The following is a 19,646-nucleotide window of genomic DNA, read 5'->3' as shown; positions in this document are numbered from 1 at the left end:
TAAATATGGTAGATCCAATGTTCACCAATGCACTGTCTACATTTTATCCTTGAGATTTATGAATAGTCACTGCATATGCCAGAGAAAATGGAAATTGTTTCCTACGGACATATAAATCTTTAACAAGCAAAAAACGAACTGAACAACAACCAATTTCTTTAACTTCATCAATCTGATCAAATTTAATTTTTAAAAATTCAATTCCTTCTTTTTTCTGATAATTCACAAAATCCACCACTTTACCCATTGCACCATTAACTAAACCTTTCCCTACATCCAAATTACGCCTTAAAATTACCCGACAGTTTACACACGCATATATTGTCTTTTCTAAACCAGCAGTTTTAGATATTTTTTTTTCTAAACAATCCAGTTTTGATCTCAACTTTCCCGACAAAATAATAGTGATTCCTTCATGCTGTATTTTATCAATGGCTTCCATTTTTACAATTTCCTCATTTTCCAGTTTCAATAGTTCTTCGTTGAATATGGAACACTCAAGCAGTGTTGGCATTAAGCAAATCACTGATTTATTTTTAGCAATTTCCACGTACACTTTTGCAGGAACTGCATTTTCATTTGGAAAGACATTGCAAAGTAATCAACTCTCCAAAGCTTGTTTGCCTTGTTTTGAAAGAATTCCAATTCTTATATCTTGAAGAATACTTCCATATTCAGCATCATTTGCCTGTCGCATATTCAGTTCTTTGTATTCAAAATGAGTCCAAATGTTTACATTATTTCATTTCAATTCATTTTCTGGATTTATAAAGCGCGTAGCTACCCAAGGGCGTCCCAGCGCTGAAACTTAACCTGTCAGATCCAATGGAGGGAAGGGAGTGGGGAAGGTCAGAGTATCAGGAAAAAGAGTGCAATTAGGGAAATAACCAGGTTTTCAAGCGCTTGCGGAAGGACAGCAAGTCTGTTTCCATTCGAATGGAAAGGGGAAGGGCGTTCCATAGTATCAGGAATCACAGGAGGTTTCCTCCCTTCACCTCCACAATGGCTACCATTTTCTCGCTACCAACTCATTTAAGAGCAAGTAATCTCTTTAGTTGGAGCAATTGCTGGCATCGCAGAAATTCCAACATGGCTGCCAACTTTCCGACACTGCTACAGCAGTTCGCTGTTTAGCAGTCTAGTGTTTTTAGTATCAACTGCCTGAGGAATGTTCTTTAAAATTCCTCAGTGCACTTCACTGAGGAATTTACATGAAGAGCACCTGTTTTCAAGGCGTCGTGGAAGATAGTCAGGGTAGAAGCGGAATCTCGGGGTTAGAAGCGCCGGTCAACATACATTTTAATAACCAGGTTAGCTTGTAATATTATATATTGTTTAACTGAAAATCCTGAGAGAAATCACTCTGACCAAACCAACTATTTACATGTTGTCAAAGATATTAAAATCGTAGCGAAGGTATTCTAGAGTCTGTGGTATTTTGAAGCTTCCTTTTTGGGGCTAACAACGATACAAGTTCTGTCTTGTTTAGTCAGATGCGAGCGTTTAGAATTCCGAACGCTGCATCTGACAGGAGAGAATTCTGGAGGTACAGTTCAAGGTTAATCCTGTTAAAAACTAGCACGCCTTAATATGAGAAGGACAAGGGCCATGTAACTATTCTGGTCAGAAATTCAAGACTTTGAATGCGTCAATCGGAGGCTCCGGTTGACGGCGTTCACGAAATAATTAAACAAGTTACAAATAAAAGCGGAACGCGTGCGCTTGTTTCGCGCAGCGTTCAAAGGTGCTTCCAAGCCTAAGGCGCTGATCGGAAGGATTCCGGTTTCGCGCATTTTGAAAGAAAAAATCTTAAATGTAAGAACCGAAGCGACCGTAAAGGCAGCGTTCCTTACACAATAGTTGAGGCAGCTGGAGGGCATATTACAACTCGCGCTCCAGTCAAATAAAGACACGTTTTACGCTAGCTCTTCTTAAAGGACGCTGTGAGATAAAATGTTCTGAGTTCCTAGTTAATTCAATTAAGGAGCCAAATCAGTTAAGGGCTTCCAAACTTTCCTCACTAAATAAATTAAAAGGGGTAATTGAGTTAAGAGAAGCAAAACTCAGTCCCTGAATAATATTAGCAGACCTGAAAATCCATCTTCCTGCGACTTCAAATACAAGGCTTCACCAGATTCTCTTCTTGTGAGTAGGAAAAAGGAGAAGGAAGGATAGAAAACACTCACACACGACAGGGATAGGGATAATACTCACCTTATTCTTCTTCTCTCATTACAGTGCAGAAACAGGAACAAAGAAAAAGACCTATAAAAGAAACAAGAAAAGGTTCGAGAACAGTGTGAAGGCATCTCATTGAGTATAGTAAAAACACAAGAGAATTACGAAGAGCAGCAAGCCCAAAACACCACCCTGGTAAGATAAGTTATCTATAGATTTAAAATACAGTAAGTTTAGTGAAAGGAACCTTATTGACAAACATAAATGTTTTAGCCATATGAAGAAGATTGATAAGAAGACGAAGCAGAATTGGGAGAGTTTTGGAGCTGTCTCTTCTCTGTCCCATCCCCTTTCCCCCCTTGGAACTTACCTGCGACGGAATCATAATACCTAGCGGGAAGTTCTGAGAGGGGCATCGGTACCTAGCTTCATTCTGCTCCTGTGCGGAATTACATGTGACTGGAGATACAGACCTGACACATAGTTTAGGAGCGTTAAATTCAAAAAGACGGCCTCCTGAGCGTGCTCTTCTTATTCTAGGGGTACTGGCCAGGGAAAGAGTATTTGACCTCAGCTGCCTAATGGATTGATAGGGCTTAATGAGAGGTCTCAATATAGGTGGGCCTCTGCCATGGAATATTTTGTGTGTAATGCAGAGGGTTTTAAAGGCAATTCGTTCCTGAATTGGAAGCCAGTGAAGAGATTTGAGGGCAGGTTTCGCGGAGCATCTAGATTTTGTCCCAGTAAGGAGCTTGGCGGCTGCATTCTGGACATGCTGCAATTTATTGATAACTGAGATTGGGGCACCTAGATACAGGGCGTTTCCATAGCCCAGTCTTGAGATGATCAAGCCTTGTATCAAAAGCTTTCTGGACTGAGGAGGGATTAGGTTAAAGATCTTCCTCGCTGTCCGCATAAGGCCGAAACAGGTACCGGCTGTATTTCTTGCTTGGGCTTTGAAGTTGAGATCTTGGTCCAGCCAAATGCTCAAGCTCTTAATTTCCTTTTTTGGAGTGGGAGGGACCCCCATACAGGGCGGCCATGAGAGGGAGATGGGAAGTTTACTAGAATCGCCAAGTAACAGTATCTCAGATTTCTCTCCGTTAAGTTTAAGGCGAGAGTCACACATCCATGTGGATATGCTCTGAAGGCAAGAGGCCAAGTTCTCTATACAGTGGGCTGACTGATTTAATGAGACGAGCAATTGAGTGTCGTCTGCGTACATGACTACCTTTATTCCAAAAGGTGCCACGATGTCTTCAAGGGGGGACATGTACACGTTGAAGAGTGTGGGGCTCAGGGAGGAGCCCTGAGGAACCCGAAACTGAAGAGGAAGCGGTCTAGAGTATACATTTCCGTCAGCCACCTCGAAGGTCCTATGTTCCAGGAAGGAATTAAGCCAGTCCAGTGCGGAGCCAGTGACTCCTGCCCTGAAGAGACGGTGGACCAGGATGGTGTGGTCCACCATATCGAATGCAGCACTTAGGTCCAGGAGGATCACTGCCACTGATCCTCCTGAATCCAGGATAGTTCTTGCTTCTTCGGTCACGGCTAGAAGAGCGGTGTCGGTACCCTGCCCTTGTCTAAACCCTGTCTGGGAGTGACGGAGGAGGTTGTTGGACTCTAAAAAGAAGGAGAGTTGCTGATTCACAACTTTTTCCGCCACCTTACTAATGCCTGGAAGGAGAGAGATTGGCCTAAAGTTCACCAGATCGGAGGAGTCTAGAAGGGGCTTTTTCAAAAGGGCACGGACTATGGCTCTTTTCCAGGTGGTAGGGACGATACCTTGGATAAGGGAAGCGTTGATGAGGTTGGTAAGTAGAGGAGAAATAATGGGGGCAACCAATTTTAATGTATTCATGGGAGCTGGATCTGTGGGAGCTCCAATTTTTATTGAGGTAAAGGTGGTAAGTAATGTCTCTGTGGATACTGGAGAAAAAGAGTTGAGGCAAGGAGCGTCAGGGCAAATGGAAAAATATAATGGGTCCAACGGAGTGGTCTGAGAAGGGAGTGTTTTGAAATTTTGGTGATTTTGAAGGAAAAAAACTCGGCTAATTGATTACATCTAGAACCTGAGAGATCAGTGGTGAGCGGGGGAACTGGGGCTTTCATCAAGGAGCGGATGATCCGGTAGGTTTCCTTAGAGGAATTGGCTGCGGCTTGTATTTTACCTTCGTAATAGGAGGCCTGGGTGTTTTTTAGGCAGGTTTAATAGTGCTTCATAGCTGATTTATAGTCTCCTTTGCTCTTTGTTTCCCAGTCCTTTCTCCAGAGGCGCTAGAGTTTTTTGCAGCTCTTTCTTAATTCGCGCAGCTCAGGTGTAAACCATGGAGATTTAAATGTTTCCTTTTTACTGGGAAGCAATTTGTTGGGAAGAGCTGCATTGAGGGATTTAACGATCCAGGAGCGGAGATGATGGTCTGCGACAGATGGGTCTGGGTCGAGGAGAGGAGTGGTGGATAGTAATATATCGATCCAGATGTCTGTGTCCAGTTTAGACCAGGGGCGGGATGGGCCTGAGGGGGGGTCTATTAGGGGGTTCCATGGAGATCAGATACTTGAAGGGGATCAAGTAATGATCTGACCAAGGGATCAGTAAGGACTCAGTTGCAATCAAATCAGGGATATTTGAAAAAATGGGGTCCAGGAGATGTCCCTTGATGTGAGTAGGGTGTAGATTTTTCAAGGTAAAATTAAGGGAGATTAAATCTTCCTTGAGGTCAATTGCTAGTTTGGTTTCCAGGTCATCAAAATGGACATTGAGATCTCCTAGAACCGTGAAGTTAGGGGCGAGACAAGCTAGGGACATAATGGTTTCCACCAAAGAATTGGCGAACTGACCTGGCGGTCCCAGCGGCCGATAGATAAGGATGCCTGACAGTGTTTTGAGTGGGGAAAGGTGGATAGAAAAGTGGATATTTTCGCAATCCAGAATCGGGCTGTCTCGAAAATGACAGAGTATATGTGATTTAAAAATGATGGCAACTCCCCCCCCTATCCCGAATGGTCTATCATGATGTTTGGCTTAGATATCCCGGTGCCAGTGCTTGGACTATATCAGGATCCGAGGTAGTGTTGATCCAAGTCTCTGTAAGGAACAGAACCTCCAGGTCTGTCTCCAACAGGAGTAGGTTAATTTCAGCGCTATGTCTGGGGAGTGATCTACAATTGAGTAGAGCCATCTTAGCCCAAAGGTTTTTGGGGGAAGTGGGGAGTTTCAAGCTGAACAGACAGTGGTGGCAGCTTGTGTGTCGTTCTGTTGGGGAAATTGAGTGGAGGCATGGGACCAAAGTGGGCTTCCTAAGTTGGAGAAGGCTCTTTCGCGAATAGCTAATTGGTGTGAGAATGGAAAATACCGGCATCCTAGGCCGCTGCGCTCGTCCGCTGCACTTCCTAAGGGGTGTGTTCATTTATACTGATTATTGGCGGGAGGGGCGAACACTAGTCTGCCGACCCACTCCTCCACCAATATTGCGACCAACACCCGACAACAGCCCTAACTCGGCTGCGGCGGTGAAAGGGAAGCGTCTGCGCTTGGGGACCCGTGCAGCAAGGCAAAGATGCGGCGAGGATCGTAGCAGCAGCAACAGGTAAAATTGCGCCGTTTAATGCGTTCAAGTAAAATTAAATTTAAAGTTGTTAAAAATATACACAGCATCCCCGGCTTCCGCCTCAGGGATACGATGCAGGTAAGTCGCCAAGAGACTTTCTGGTATCTTCACGGGCTAGTGTTTTAAATACCGGTTGTCCTTTTACCGGAGTCAGTTGCAGTAGATCTCCAAAAACTATGACGTGTTTTCCTCCAAATAACACGTCATACTCTGTTTTAAGAATATGCTGCATTCTTAAATGCACAAAGGCAAGCATCAAGTTTGAGACCATGCTCACCTCATCAATAATGAGAAGTTTCATTTTCTTCAGGACTCTTGAAACTTCACAACAAGCTTCTCCAGATAGCTTGTGGTATTCCAATGTGTTCTCATGCTCTACTGGCAGCATTAGTAAACGATGTAAAGTATTTCCTTTAATGTTATGTGCTGCCAACCCAGTTGGAGCAGTGACAACACAAGACAAATGCAAATCAGTTGTTTTCTGCTGATAACTTGTAATCACTTCAATTAAGAAACTTTTTTCTGTTCCAGCTTGACCACTAACATACATTCGGATAGGTTGAAATGATGTACATGAGCATTGAAATTATTATTACATCAAGCTGCAGTTCCACTAGTCGTTACTAGATGTCCCTCACGAGTCAAATGCAAAAGCATTGAAACTCTTTCATGAAACTTTTGCATTTGACTCGTGTCGACTCATGAGGGACATCTAGTAACGACGAGTGGAACTGCAGCTTGATGTAAAACTAATTTCAATGCTTTTGCATTTGACTCGTGAGGGACATCTAGTAACGACTAGTTGAACTGCTGCTCTGTGTAGAATTATTTTGATATTGGATACTATAATATTCACTGCCCACTGCTAATCTTGTCCCATAATGCTTTGCAGGGCCTTTGGTTGGGATTGTATTTTTGCCAATAACTGTGCTTGGGGTGGTCCTCAGAGGATGGGACCACCGCCGAATCGTTCAAGAAAATGTGCTTTTTGTTTTCAAGGCATCTGCTTGGTTCTCTCCCTAGGTTAAGGAGGATCCCAAAATCATCACCTCTCTCACTGCTTGCTAATGTATCTTTTTCACTGATGTGAAATGACTATATGTGTTATAGCATATAAAGACAGAAATTCTAATTTTATCGTAACTTGCAGTGTGCAAGATGCTGTGTTATCAGCTACGCATAGATCAAAGTAGCTGAACGTAGATAAAGGTGTACTCCGCGTAGCTACGTGTAGTGCTACTCCACAAACTACGCCCAGGGTTACTATTTATGTGTCAGTTTCTTCACTCTCTTGCTGAAGACCAAAGTAACAAAACTCAATATCATCACAGACCTGCTTCACATCTGATACTGACCCTCGCAAAAGAGCACTGTTCAACTCACTTAACTTTAGTGCTGGACTTTTTGCATAATACAACCTTCTCACTAACTTTCGCATTTGAGTATGATGTACTGCCAGCATTCTGAAATGGTGAAAAACACTTTGACAAACTTTCCTAGAAAGACAAGACAGAGAATGACCTTGCAAACCAGTATGTTTTCTCACTCTGCAAGGGTCTAGTCCTTGCAACAGCTTAATCTTTTGTTTTACACTTTTTTTAGTAAAGGCTCGTAAAAAACTACATAATTTTTCAATAGATTCCTGTCGTACACTGCAAATATTACTGCAATCCCAAGTGTACACAGGGTTTTTAGCACGTCTCCCTAAAACTTCATCAGCTTCTGCATTTCTTTCAACCATTTTGTCTTCCTCAATTGGACAACCGTCACTACCCTCACAACCTCTACCACTGGTGTCAACTGCATACAATAATTTTTCGCTCAGTGAATAGCTCTCTTCGTTAAAAAAAGGCTCTGAACTGGAACTGTGTTTCCATTCTCCCAAAAAAAATCACACATTTTTTTTTTATTAATAACTCTTTTCCTCCTACTTTTGGCCTTCATTACATGGATTGGTTTCATCTAGTGATCGAATTCTGTTCAATACTAAAATAAACAGTTTCATTTTTACTTCAAAAGCCTTTTCCACAATGTTTTCAATATGCTTCTTCTTTTTATAAAATAAAGCTCTCTTTTTGTATTTCTTCACATCTTTCAGCAAATTATGCACTACTCTCTTGTTAAAATATTTTTTTGCGTAATTCCTTATACTGATTTTGCCTTCTTTTACCATACTTTATCTCCTTTGACTGACCATTTGCTTTTTTACTTTTCCTCTTATTTTGAATTTTTTTCTTACTTGAAGAATTCTCAGTACTTCCAGCATTATGTACATTCTGTTTGCTCCTACAAACATTTTTAATAAATTGCTTTGTGATCTTACCAGAAGATTTTTTCCTTTTAGCCACATTATCTTGTACATTCAATACTTGTGGTTGATGTTTCTTCAAATAATCCTCCTGTCTCTGTTCTTTTCTTTTTCTTTTTTTTCCTGGCATGATTTCTCTATTTTAACGTTGAAAAACAGTATCTGTAAAAAAGAATCACAAATTAATGTATATTAATAACTTTCAAATGTATACTATTCCATTACTGTACAAACACATTTTATATAAAAACTGACTAAGAAACTATAGCCCTGAAACACAAGTGTGACGATGGTTAAAACACTACATGCATAGTGCATACTACTTTGAAGCAGTTCATGCCCTAAAGCCTACCTTACTAAAAGACTACATGCTAACTGACTGAATGATTACAGTACTATAAGGAGACACACTGGGTGAGTAACAGGGTGTTTGCTAGAAGTGTATGAATGCTGACTAGGGAATTGAAGGTGTGAAAAACAACTGTGTAGGTTTTTAGAGGACAGCATGCATAGTGAATAGGCGTTTGAAGCAGTCTATGTGCTAAGGCCTGTGTCGCTGCATGAGTACTTGGATACTGACTGAATGATTAGAGTACAGCAAGGAGAGTGCCTGGGTGAATTTATAAGTGGTTGGCTTTTGGCACAATGAATGGATTAGTACTTGGTACTGAATGGGTCACTGGAGGAGTGCAAAGGGAGTGACAGGATGTTTTCTGGACTGTATGGATACTGACTAGGAAATTGAAGGTGTGAAAGACAAGAGTGTAAGTGGTTAGAGGACTGCATGCAATATGATAGGGGTTTGAATCAGTCCATGTGCTAAGACCTGGGTCGCTGAATGAGTACTTGGGTACTGACTGAATGATTACAGTACTGCAAGGAGAGTGCATGGATGAATTTATAAGTGTTTGGGTTTTTGCGCAGTGAATGGACTAGTACATGGTGCTGAGGAGTACACGGGGAGTGAAAAGGTGTTTACTTGAATTGTATGGATACTGACTGTGGAATTAAAGGTATGAAAGAGAACTTTGTAGATGGTTAGAGAACTGCACGCCTAGTAGATAAGCATTTGCATGAATGCATGTGCAAAGGCCTGTCTCACCCCATTACTACTTGAATATTAACTGAATGTTTACAGTATTGCAAGGACAGTTCATCGGTGAATACATAAGGAATGACTACCTTTTAATTCTACCTAAACTTGACAACAGGACATTTTTCAAGCAGTTATGCATATTCAAAGAAATGAACTACTCAAATGCATCTCTCAAAGTGGTTACACAAATGCTCACAGAATCAGAGTGTGATTCTAGACAACAACCACTATCCCTAGGAGTTTACCAAAACTCATTCACTACTGTGGAAGTGGTAAGTGAACTGCACACAATCTACATATTTCAGGACTGCACTTTTGTGTCAAAGCCTAACTCATTTAATCAACACATAAGCAAAGACTGGCTTCTAATGCTACTAAAACTTGACAACATGACAGGTTTTAAAAGAGTTATCTGTCACAAAATACATGATATTACCAAATGCTTCTCTCACAGTTGTTCCCAAATGCACACACACTCACAGTGTGATTCTAGACAAGCACCACTATCCCTAGGAGTTTACCAAAACTCATTCACTACTGTGCAAGGGGTAAGGGGACTACACACAATCTACATATTAAAGTACAGCACATTAGTGTCAAAGCATGACTCATTTTATCAATGCATAAGCAAAGACTGGCTTCTAATGCTACTAAGACTTGACAACATGATCGGTTTTAAAACAGTTATCTGTCAGAAAATACATGATATTACCAAATGCTTCTCTCACAGTGGTTCCCAAATGCACACAGACTCACAGTGTGATTCTAGACAAACAACACTATCCCTTGCACTATACCAAAACACATTTCTTCATCTAGAAGGAGTACTACATTTTAGTGTAGAAACGTAACTCATTTCACAAATTCATAAAAAATGACTGGTTTCTAATTCTACCAAAATATAAAAACAGCACAGTTATCTGTCTGCAAACACATGAAAAACACAAATGCTTATCACAGAATTGTTTCTACATGCACACACACTGTCAATAAGATTGTAGACAAAAAAAGTACTCCCTACACTTTAGCAGGAGAAATACATTAGTCTGATAAAAACTGATCAACAAAACAAGATTTCGCAGCTCTTATGGTCAGATATAATAAGGGACACTAACTCCACTGCTGCTCGCTATCTTAGTGAGGCAATTAAAACATTCGGAATTACATCAATATGGGAAATGAACATAACTAAGTTATCATTTAAGAAAATTATTAATAAAACTGCAGCCCACTTATCTGTCATAAAGGATAAGGCCATCCTTACAAAGAGAAACCGTGCATGGATGGTACTAAATGGATATAAAAAGATGGAGATCCAAAAATATTTGACGACCCCGTGGACGGAAAAAAATAAGCAGGTTCTGCTTAAAGCAAGATTCGGATCTATGCCTGGGCTATGTCATCTTCCCCCATGGGAATTACAAGAAACTAAAACAAAATGTAGACTGTGTAAGTGGGGAGAGGAAGACATTTCTCATTTACTATGTATTTGTCCTGAACTACTTCAAGAAAGAAAAAGACTGCTTAAGGCCCATTTTAATTCTCGCAGTATACGGTCATGCAGGCAGGCGGTGATCAAATGTATGGTTCCAGATGATATTATTTTAAATGTCTCTTTTGTAAAGTTCTTAATTTTAGTTAAAAAGAAACTCGGTGAGGCAATCATTGCAAATATTTAATTGACTAAGTTAGCCCATGTAATGTAATTTTATGCGATTTTATATTAGGAATATAATTTTTAATTCTTTCTCTTTTGATATGTACTGTTGTAAGATTTTAAATAATCAACACAATAAAATTACTTACTTACTTACATTAGTCTGATTAAAATCAAAATAGTCTACATACATGCCCTCACAATTAAATAACTCACCTTTCAAGTTGTTTTGTAGATTAAGAAGTATATCAGTCACACATCAGATATCAGTCACACACCAGATTTTCTTATACAGAATCTCTGCACTGTGCACCTCTCAGCAAAACCAAAGAATGTCAAAGTTTTCCTCTCATTTTCCACACATATACATGTAAACATCAAATCACATTCCTTCCCACATAAATTCAAAAGCAAACACACATTTCTATTGGTTAAACATTTCAACCCTTTCCAAATGACATAAATTTCAACGCTTCCCCCAATCTGCCTTCTGCCCGTTACCATAGAAACATGTCACGGAACACTGTACTGAGCACACAGGTCCCAAGTTCAGCACACAATGTTGCTAATCAAAACAGCAAGTGTGCTTGACTTTTCAACATATCAGCTTATCATATATAATGTTCCTTACAATCAGTTTTTGTTAACCAATGAGAATCATGCGTTTAAAAAACAGAAATATACACCCTACCTTTCAGTGTAGAAGGTTGTGAAACAACCAGTGATTTCTTGTCTTTTTTCAAAACTGCATCTTAGCCACCATTTTAGAAGCATCTTACTTTCCAAACTGCCATTTCATTTACAGAGACCATCTGAGTGCATCCAGACCTCCTTTCAAGATGCTTAGAGTGTGGATTGTGAGACACAGCTATATTTTCTGGAGCCAAAGGTATGCAGAAAACAAAGGCATTCACAAAGACCTAGGTTTGCCAAATGTAGACATTAAATGGATTGGACAGAGAGGGTTAAAGTGGCACCAATTGATGCCATTGGTGAAATCCTTCATGCATATCCAACACCCTGACCTCATAATAGTGCACTATGGTGGCAATGACCTAGGCACTTTGACTGGGGTAGGTCTGGAAATGCTTATGAAGGACACCTTTGCAGAACTGATTTCACTTTTCCCCAAAACTGCCTTTGTGTATTCTAACATATGCCAAAGGCAGAAATGGAACTGGTCCGATCATTTTCGTCCACAAATTGAGAAAGCTAGGAAACATGTGAATAAATCTGTTTCTGCTTTTCTCCAAGACTATAGAATGGGGTCCATTTACAATAACAATCTGCGCTTTCATATGCAAGAGATGTATAGGAGAGATGGAGTACACTTTACTGATGAAGGAAACAGAGTCTTGCTCAACAACTTTAGACTCTGTATAGGTACCTACTTATAAATACCAAAAACTCTCAATGAACACAATGGCTCTTTTTAGAGCCACTCAAGAACCAAACACTTAAGCTTGATATTTATCTCCCAAAAATTTCTATATTTTTTTCCTTGGATCCGCGCACCCAACGCGAGAGAATCCGTGCACCCAACGCGATAGGTTGCGCGCACCCTGCGCGCATTTCGCCGTTTTTTTTTTTTTAAATGGGGGCCCCAGGGGGTTTTTCTGGGACCCCCTAAGCAGATCTAGAGAGTCAGAGTATTTCCACTCTGCCCCCTTTATATGTTTTACACACTTATTCCCCTTGCTTCTTCAGCCTCGCTTCTACCGAGGCAGAAAATGGCCGCCAACAGTTCCTAGTTTTGAATGTAGACAGACACTCGACAGCCAATTAGCATTCAGCGCGTGATCGTCAGGGTGCGCGCTCGGTTCGGGGAGGGTGCGCTTACGGTGCGGGTAGGGTGCGCGGATCCTCCCCGGCCATAGATATCACTAACTTTTTTACCCTAATTTTCTCAGGAACTACTGAACAGATTCACACCATTTTTGCAAAAGACATGAGTCTGAACTGAGGACTACCTCTTTGCCAAATTTGGTGTCATTCCGTTCAGCAGTTCGGGCTCTAGCTGCGACAACAGATCCTATGGGAAATTGCATGGGAAAACGTGTTTTGGGACCCCCCTTTTTTCTCATCCCCCGCTTTATGAATCACCACCAAACTTTCAGGGTAGGAGCGGAGCAAAGCTGGCCAAAAGTTTGGAAAATTTCGCAAGGATTCATCAACCGGCGCCAGACTTATTGGGAATATAATTTTGCAGATTTCCTATGGAAAATAGGTCCTAACTATAACTATCTACTGGCGACCGCCAGTAGGTAATATATATATATTACCTTCTGGCGGTCGCCAATAGGTAGTTATAGTTAGGTCCAAGTTTCCATAGGAAGAGCATTTTTTTGTTTTGCTTATAACTTTGGCGTCATTTGATGAATCTTCATGAAATTTTCTAAACTAATTCCTTGTTCATATCAGCTCCTATGTTGAATGTTTGGGGTGATTCGTGATTCATCAAGGGGGGGGCGGGAAAAAAGGGTGGTCCCAAAACATGTTTTCTCCATGTTAATTTCCATAGGAAACTTTAGACAAGGCTACAGGTCGAACGGGTGAACGGAATTACCCCAAATTCGGCAGGGCAAAGGGTCTTGGTCTAGAAAGAATGCTTTTGTTTATTTGATGTAAATCCATTCAGTAGTTTTGGAGAAATATCGAAATTTGCAGATATCGATATTTGGGAATTTTACCATCTGATTGGCTGAGGCGTTACGATGACGATTTGGCTGCTTTTTGGCTGCGAGCTGTTGCAACTAGGAAGTGTTGGCAGCCATTTTGTGATTCCGTTGAAACGAGTAAGGGAAAAAAGGGCGAAAACAGTAGGAAACAGGAGGATAGGAGCACTGTAACCTCTGTGGGGGAGTGTGAAGCAAAGTAGTCACTCCTATCGGTCTGAAAGTGCGGTGTTGCTCAGAGTGACATGGTTCTGAGATGAGCTGCTGCTACAAACCAGTATGAAACCGAGAGCCTAAACTGTGAGCACATTGCTGTAAAGTGATTTGCTCTGGTCTTTGTAGCATACCTGTGCAAGTAGTGTTAGTAGGTGTGTATACCATACAGGATGTGGGAAGCGAACTACTGACCTCTACCGTGCATTTATACTATACCGGAAGTGGGAAGCAAAGTACTCACGCCTACCGGTGTGAAGACTCGGGGATCAAACCGAGGTGATTACTGTAAAGTGATGGGCTCTGGGCGCTGTAGCATACTGGCCGCTGGAGTATAACTGTGTAAGTAGTGTTAGTATGCGTTTATACTATACAGGGATTCTGAAGCGAACAACTCACCCCTACTGGTCTCAAGACTTGTAGATGAAACCATGAGCTCATTGCTGTAAAGTCATGTGCTCTGTGCAGTATTCCAATGTAAGTCAAAGTAGAATGGTAGTATGTAATGCTACTAGAATGTAAGTATGTAATATTAGAATGTAGGGCTGTCATGAGGGGAATCTTGGGGAGTTTGTACACTGTGCTGGAGAAGATGGTTGCCTTGCTGTCTGCTCCTGTTGGTGGCTGTTTAAGCTGTCATCTTTTCCTGCAATATATCAACTGATCAGATCCACTGCTGTCTGCCTCTTCACTACATAAATTTGGCGACGAGCGGGAGAAGGTAAAAAGAAGGCAGCACTCACCAATATGTTGAGCTTCCTTGCGTTCTGCTAAAGACCCGCTTTCTTTGTGAAGCTGTTTCTACTCATCCCAAGGTTCTCGGGTCATCAAACTATGTCATCCGACCTCTGGTAGGATTTATATTTTTTGATTTTGGGCTTCCTCTGCCTCTTCACTACACTCTGGTTGCTGTACTACATGTGTGCAAGTAGTGTTAGTATGTGTTTATACTAATTCTGTAGTTATGCAGTAACCAATGCATCATGGCCCTATGGAGCGCCACCTCCCAGGTGCAGCTCATACAATGTCCCGGGGTGTGCATCCGCGGGACATTTATGTTTGCTATTACAGGGTGGGATCATGGATTCCACCATGTGATAGCAAATCCTTGTTTGCCTTGTGGAAGTGAGAGGAGGAAAACCTTGTGTCGCTTCAATAAAGCGGATCCAGATGGTAAAAATGGAGAGAAAAAAAATGAAGCGGGGTCTCACCCGTTTATTTAAATGAGCCTCCTGGTGGGTAATGTTCCGGGGCCAATCCTATTATTATATTGCAGGGTCTCTGCAGTACTGGGGACCTTAATCTCACATGTAAATTAGGCACGGGAGGGCACAGAGACGTTTTGCAGCCTAGGGGATCACCACCTCCCTGGGTATTGTTTACTAATTGTTCGGGGGGCTTCGAGGCCAACTCAAGTCCAGGGATCGCCACCCTCCGGGCCTTTACTTTAATATGCAGTGTGGGCCTCGCCAGTCTCTGAAGCCTCGGTGGCCCTAGGCAGTGCCTTATTGGTTCTGTAATCACACGGGCAGTACTCATGGTGTTATAAAGTGATACACTCATAGAACTCTTGAAGTTGTAGAATTACCCATGCTTCATTTATGTAATAGTTATATTTAGTAGGTGCACTGCAAAATTACAAATGATTTCCCTCATAACCTCCTAACAACCACCGATTTTCACAATAAACTACAGTCAAGTGTTGTCAGAAAAAGAAGACCCATTCACTCACTTATTTATTGGTAAAAAAAAATAACCTTTATTAAAACAACACAAATAAATGGAAAAGCAACTTTATTCGAACAAACAACAGTATACCATGAAAAAAGTGGGTGGGACTCCTCCGGAAGCAGCGTACAAAACCTGCAAGACAAAAAAGAAACATAAGTATGTTTGCCATGTCCAAGAGAAAAAGAAAGGTAGTCAGAATGAAAGGAAGAAAGTGAGAATGGGACAGAGAGTGAGTGGGTGGAAGGGAGAAGGGCAAGGAGAGTCAAAAGAACAGAGGGAGGTGGGGACAGAGAGTCGGCCTACTGCATCCTGCCCTCACTGTTCACTTCCTGTCACCCGTGTGTCTGGGACGCTGGGGTCCGCGAGAAAGAGTGCGGTCCAGCAAGTCCCGAAAATGAAACAGAGATATGAATGAGGCCAGAGATTACATTATTATCTACGGCAACATCGCTTGCCTGCACCTGTGCACCCAGGCTGCTGCAACCCAGCCCCTTCACCCACACTGTGCTCAATTGCAGCTCCTGCGCACCGACGCTTCACTGCTCACCTGCCACCACCGGTGTGGTCAACGACGTGCCGGTGCGAGCTCCGACTCCGAGGTGCCTCTCTCAGGGTGGCACAGCAGGTCTCCGGTCGGGGACTGTGTCTTTATAGCACGTTGGTAGGCGTCAGAATGGCCAGGGCATCATCACGGGCTGAGCACCCGCTCTGCCCATTTTGGTGCAACTAACTCAGTGTCTGAAAAGGGAGAAATAATATAATGCTAAAAACGTCTTGAGGTAAATGAAGGTGTATTTCAAGCTTAATAGAGAACACCAGTTGAGTGCATCCTTCCGTCTTGAAGTACGATCTACCAACTGTTAGTGGTAATCGTGGTTCAAAGAGGAGTTGGAGTGCACGAGAATACACAAGTTTAAATAATAATGTTAAGCCAACGTTCACATACAAAGGAACATGGCTCATGCTAGAAGCATAATGTGCAGTGTAATGCAGTGGCGTAAGTCTGTGTGCATGTACACTTAGTAATCAGCTCACTATAGTGCCCCAAAAGCCAACGCCATGTGTCTGTAGGGCAGCGCTGCCCGCTGGCTCAGGCCTATAGTACGGTCCAGCAGGTCCTTAAAATGGGACAGAGATGTGACTGAATGAGGTCAGAGATCACATCATTGTGCACGGCAACATCGCTTGTTCGTACCAACGCACCCAGGCTGATGCACCCCACCCCTCCCGCCGCACCGTGCTCAATTGCAGCCCCTGTGCACCCGGGCCCCACTGCTCACCTGCTGTCATTGTTGTGTGTCCAAACATGACGGCCAGCAGGGTTCACAATTCAAATCGAGTTTTGATTGCCAGGATGGTGTACACCTCATGGATCCCTTTTTTTTATTGCGCATTGTGATATGCGAGGTGGATGTGGCCATATCACCTGAGGCAGTGTGGAAGAACTGGGACATGTGTCGTCGTCCTATTTATACGTACGCAAAGTCGGCTGGGCTTGCGTATGCCAGGCCAGCGTAGGGGTGTGAATAATTATTCTGGGGACCTGGGCATTTTTCCGTTCCTGCCTGGCCAGGAAGTGTACTTATGTGTGTGTCCCTGTTGAAGTTTTGACGTCGCACAATCCGCTATTTACATTAATGTAGCATGTACTGGGAGGGCGGCAACTATCGCTAATGATATGATGTCCAAAAACATTACAACATGGCCAACATCACATGGCGTTGTTAAGCTTGCATGCGCAGAGATGCATGTCAATGGTGTGCGGTATTATTGAAAGTGTTGCTATCGCGAAGCGCACACATGTGAATGTGCTCAGATGGAGGGAGGATCAACAGTGAGGCTACGTCATGCACAGTGATAAAGCTCATTACAGTCAAGCAATGCATGTCAAACGTGAATCTGAAAGTCTCACATATGACACACTACTATACTGGTAAAGCCTGACAACAGAGCATACTGCAACACAAATCTACACATTACTCTTTACTGTTTGTCACATGTGATCTTGGTTGTGCACTCTGCCCGTGGCTGATGATACCCCTTTGAGTCACCAATACCCAGGCAGAAAGGCAGCACAATAATGCGGACACACACACACACCAGGGGCATCGTGTAACACACATTTGTTTTTGGATGTAATGTTTCAGATGCATGGCCATCACATGTGGAAGGCTACTGTACAGACCATGAATATTGATCAAGATGATCGTTACATGTTGTGTGTAGTATAAGATATGTGTACACAGCAAAAAACTTTTCAAAAAAGCTCTCTAAGCAAAAGAGGTGAGTGCAACAGTAGGGAAAGTGTTGGATAGCGTAAGGTGTAAAATTAATATTCCCACTCCAGAGAGTGCAACAGTAGGGAAAGTGTTGGATAGCATAGGGGTAAAAGTCGTTGGAGAAGCAGGAGCAGGTAAGTGGAGAAACGATACGGCCAAGCACTGCTGCCTCGCATGTGGGAGTGGTTTAAATAGCTGCTAGCGTATATTGCAGCGGAGGCACATGTGGCCATTGGAGCATGTTTACGGGCGGCTGGGTGTGGTCATTGTAACAAGTTAGCTGGCGTTAGTGTGAGACACATGTAAACCGGTTCATTGCCTCTTGAGTGTGCAGTATTTTATATTGCGGTCCTACCACTGCCACTAGGGTTGCTTATACAAAAGGAAATTTATGTATATGCATCATAGTTCTAGCACCGCCACCCGAAATGTTTATGCAAGAATTACAATAAGGCGTGTACATGCCATATCCTACGTAATGCACATTCTGTCCGCTCAGTTATGCACTTCATAAACTCCAAGGAATGGGGGAGTCTTTTTAAAAATAAAGTCTCTATTGTGGCATATCAAAGGAATACCAGTGCACAAGATGCACATTTTAGGGACACGCTGTGGCAATAGCTGGGGTTCTGACAACCCTGCAGCAGGTTATGATAGCAATTTTTCTCATAGAGGCCAACTTCTACAGCCAAAGAATCCTTGCACTCCTACAAAGGGGCTCTCTCACAAGTTTAACTTCTCTAACGTCTCTCTTTAGAGGTCACATTCAACAGGCCCAAACTCCCATGTATCTAGTAAGGGCCACTGGACAGCCCAACCTCCCTCATCGCAAATTCATACACTAAGCAGAATCGGGCCCTGATCAACAGGCCAAAGCTGCTACTGAGAGATAAACACAAGAAAGAAAGACAGAGTGTATATGTGCAGTTCTCCATGTTTACCCTAATCTCTGATATATTCCATATTTTTTCTCCCTCATACCTTCATTCTAATACAAATTAGATTTCCCCCTTTGCAGTCTCCTTCTTGAATTTTTAAAACTAGTTCTTATATGAAGAGGGTGCTGAGGGATGTTCTCTCATTAGGGTAATCAATAGACTATAATTTTGGGTATCATACTCAATACAAAATGTAGAGTCTGCAATAGCTCTCTGTGTACAACAGATGGAATTCCCACTTGACTCCAGATCACTGGTGACACTAAAGGATGCACAAAAATGAGTAAGAGTGCATGTAAGAAATTGAGGTATTAGTTGAGGGGTGTGTGTGCCCACCACAAGTAATAAGCACAATTCTTGTCAGTGTGAATCCTTAAAATCAATAAATTAACCTGAGGTCTACCCCTGGTAACTATGACACAGAGCAGACAGGCTTATCTTAGAGGCACGGTGTTAAGTACTTATGCAGTACTCAAATAGTAAAATAGGCACACGCAGAGGCCCAGGCACCCCTGGACTTACTTGTAACCAGTCCTTGGACCAGTTATGCCAGCTTCAGTGCCTCAGGGCCTTGCACCTTTTTCTTTTACTCTCTCACTGTGTTCTCTCTCTCTTTGTGACCTCTGTGCCATTTCTCCAGCTCTTTGTTCCTTCTCTCTTGCTATTCTGTGCATTTTCTCTCACTTTTACTGTGACTTTTTGTGCCTTTTCTCATTCGTTTTGCAAATTTCTGTGCCTTTTTAGCCACTCATTGTGCCTCTTCTCGCTTTGCCTTTTTTCTTACTCTTTTATTAACTTTTCACCCTCTTTTTATGCATTTTCGCATTTTCTTTCTATGACTTTTTTGTGCTATTTCTCTTGCACTACCTGGCTTTTCTCGCACTCCACCAGCTACTTATTGTGACTTTTCACTTGCTCTTTGTGCCTTTTTACTCCCTCTGCTGCTTCACCTGCACCTCT

The sequence above is a fragment of the Triturus cristatus genome, chromosome 4_1, assembly GCF_964204655.1.
Source record: "Triturus cristatus chromosome 4_1, aTriCri1.1, whole genome shotgun sequence".
NCBI classification, from domain to species: Eukaryota; Metazoa; Chordata; class Amphibia; order Caudata; family Salamandridae; genus Triturus; species Triturus cristatus.
This window is presented reverse-complemented; position numbering follows the sequence as displayed.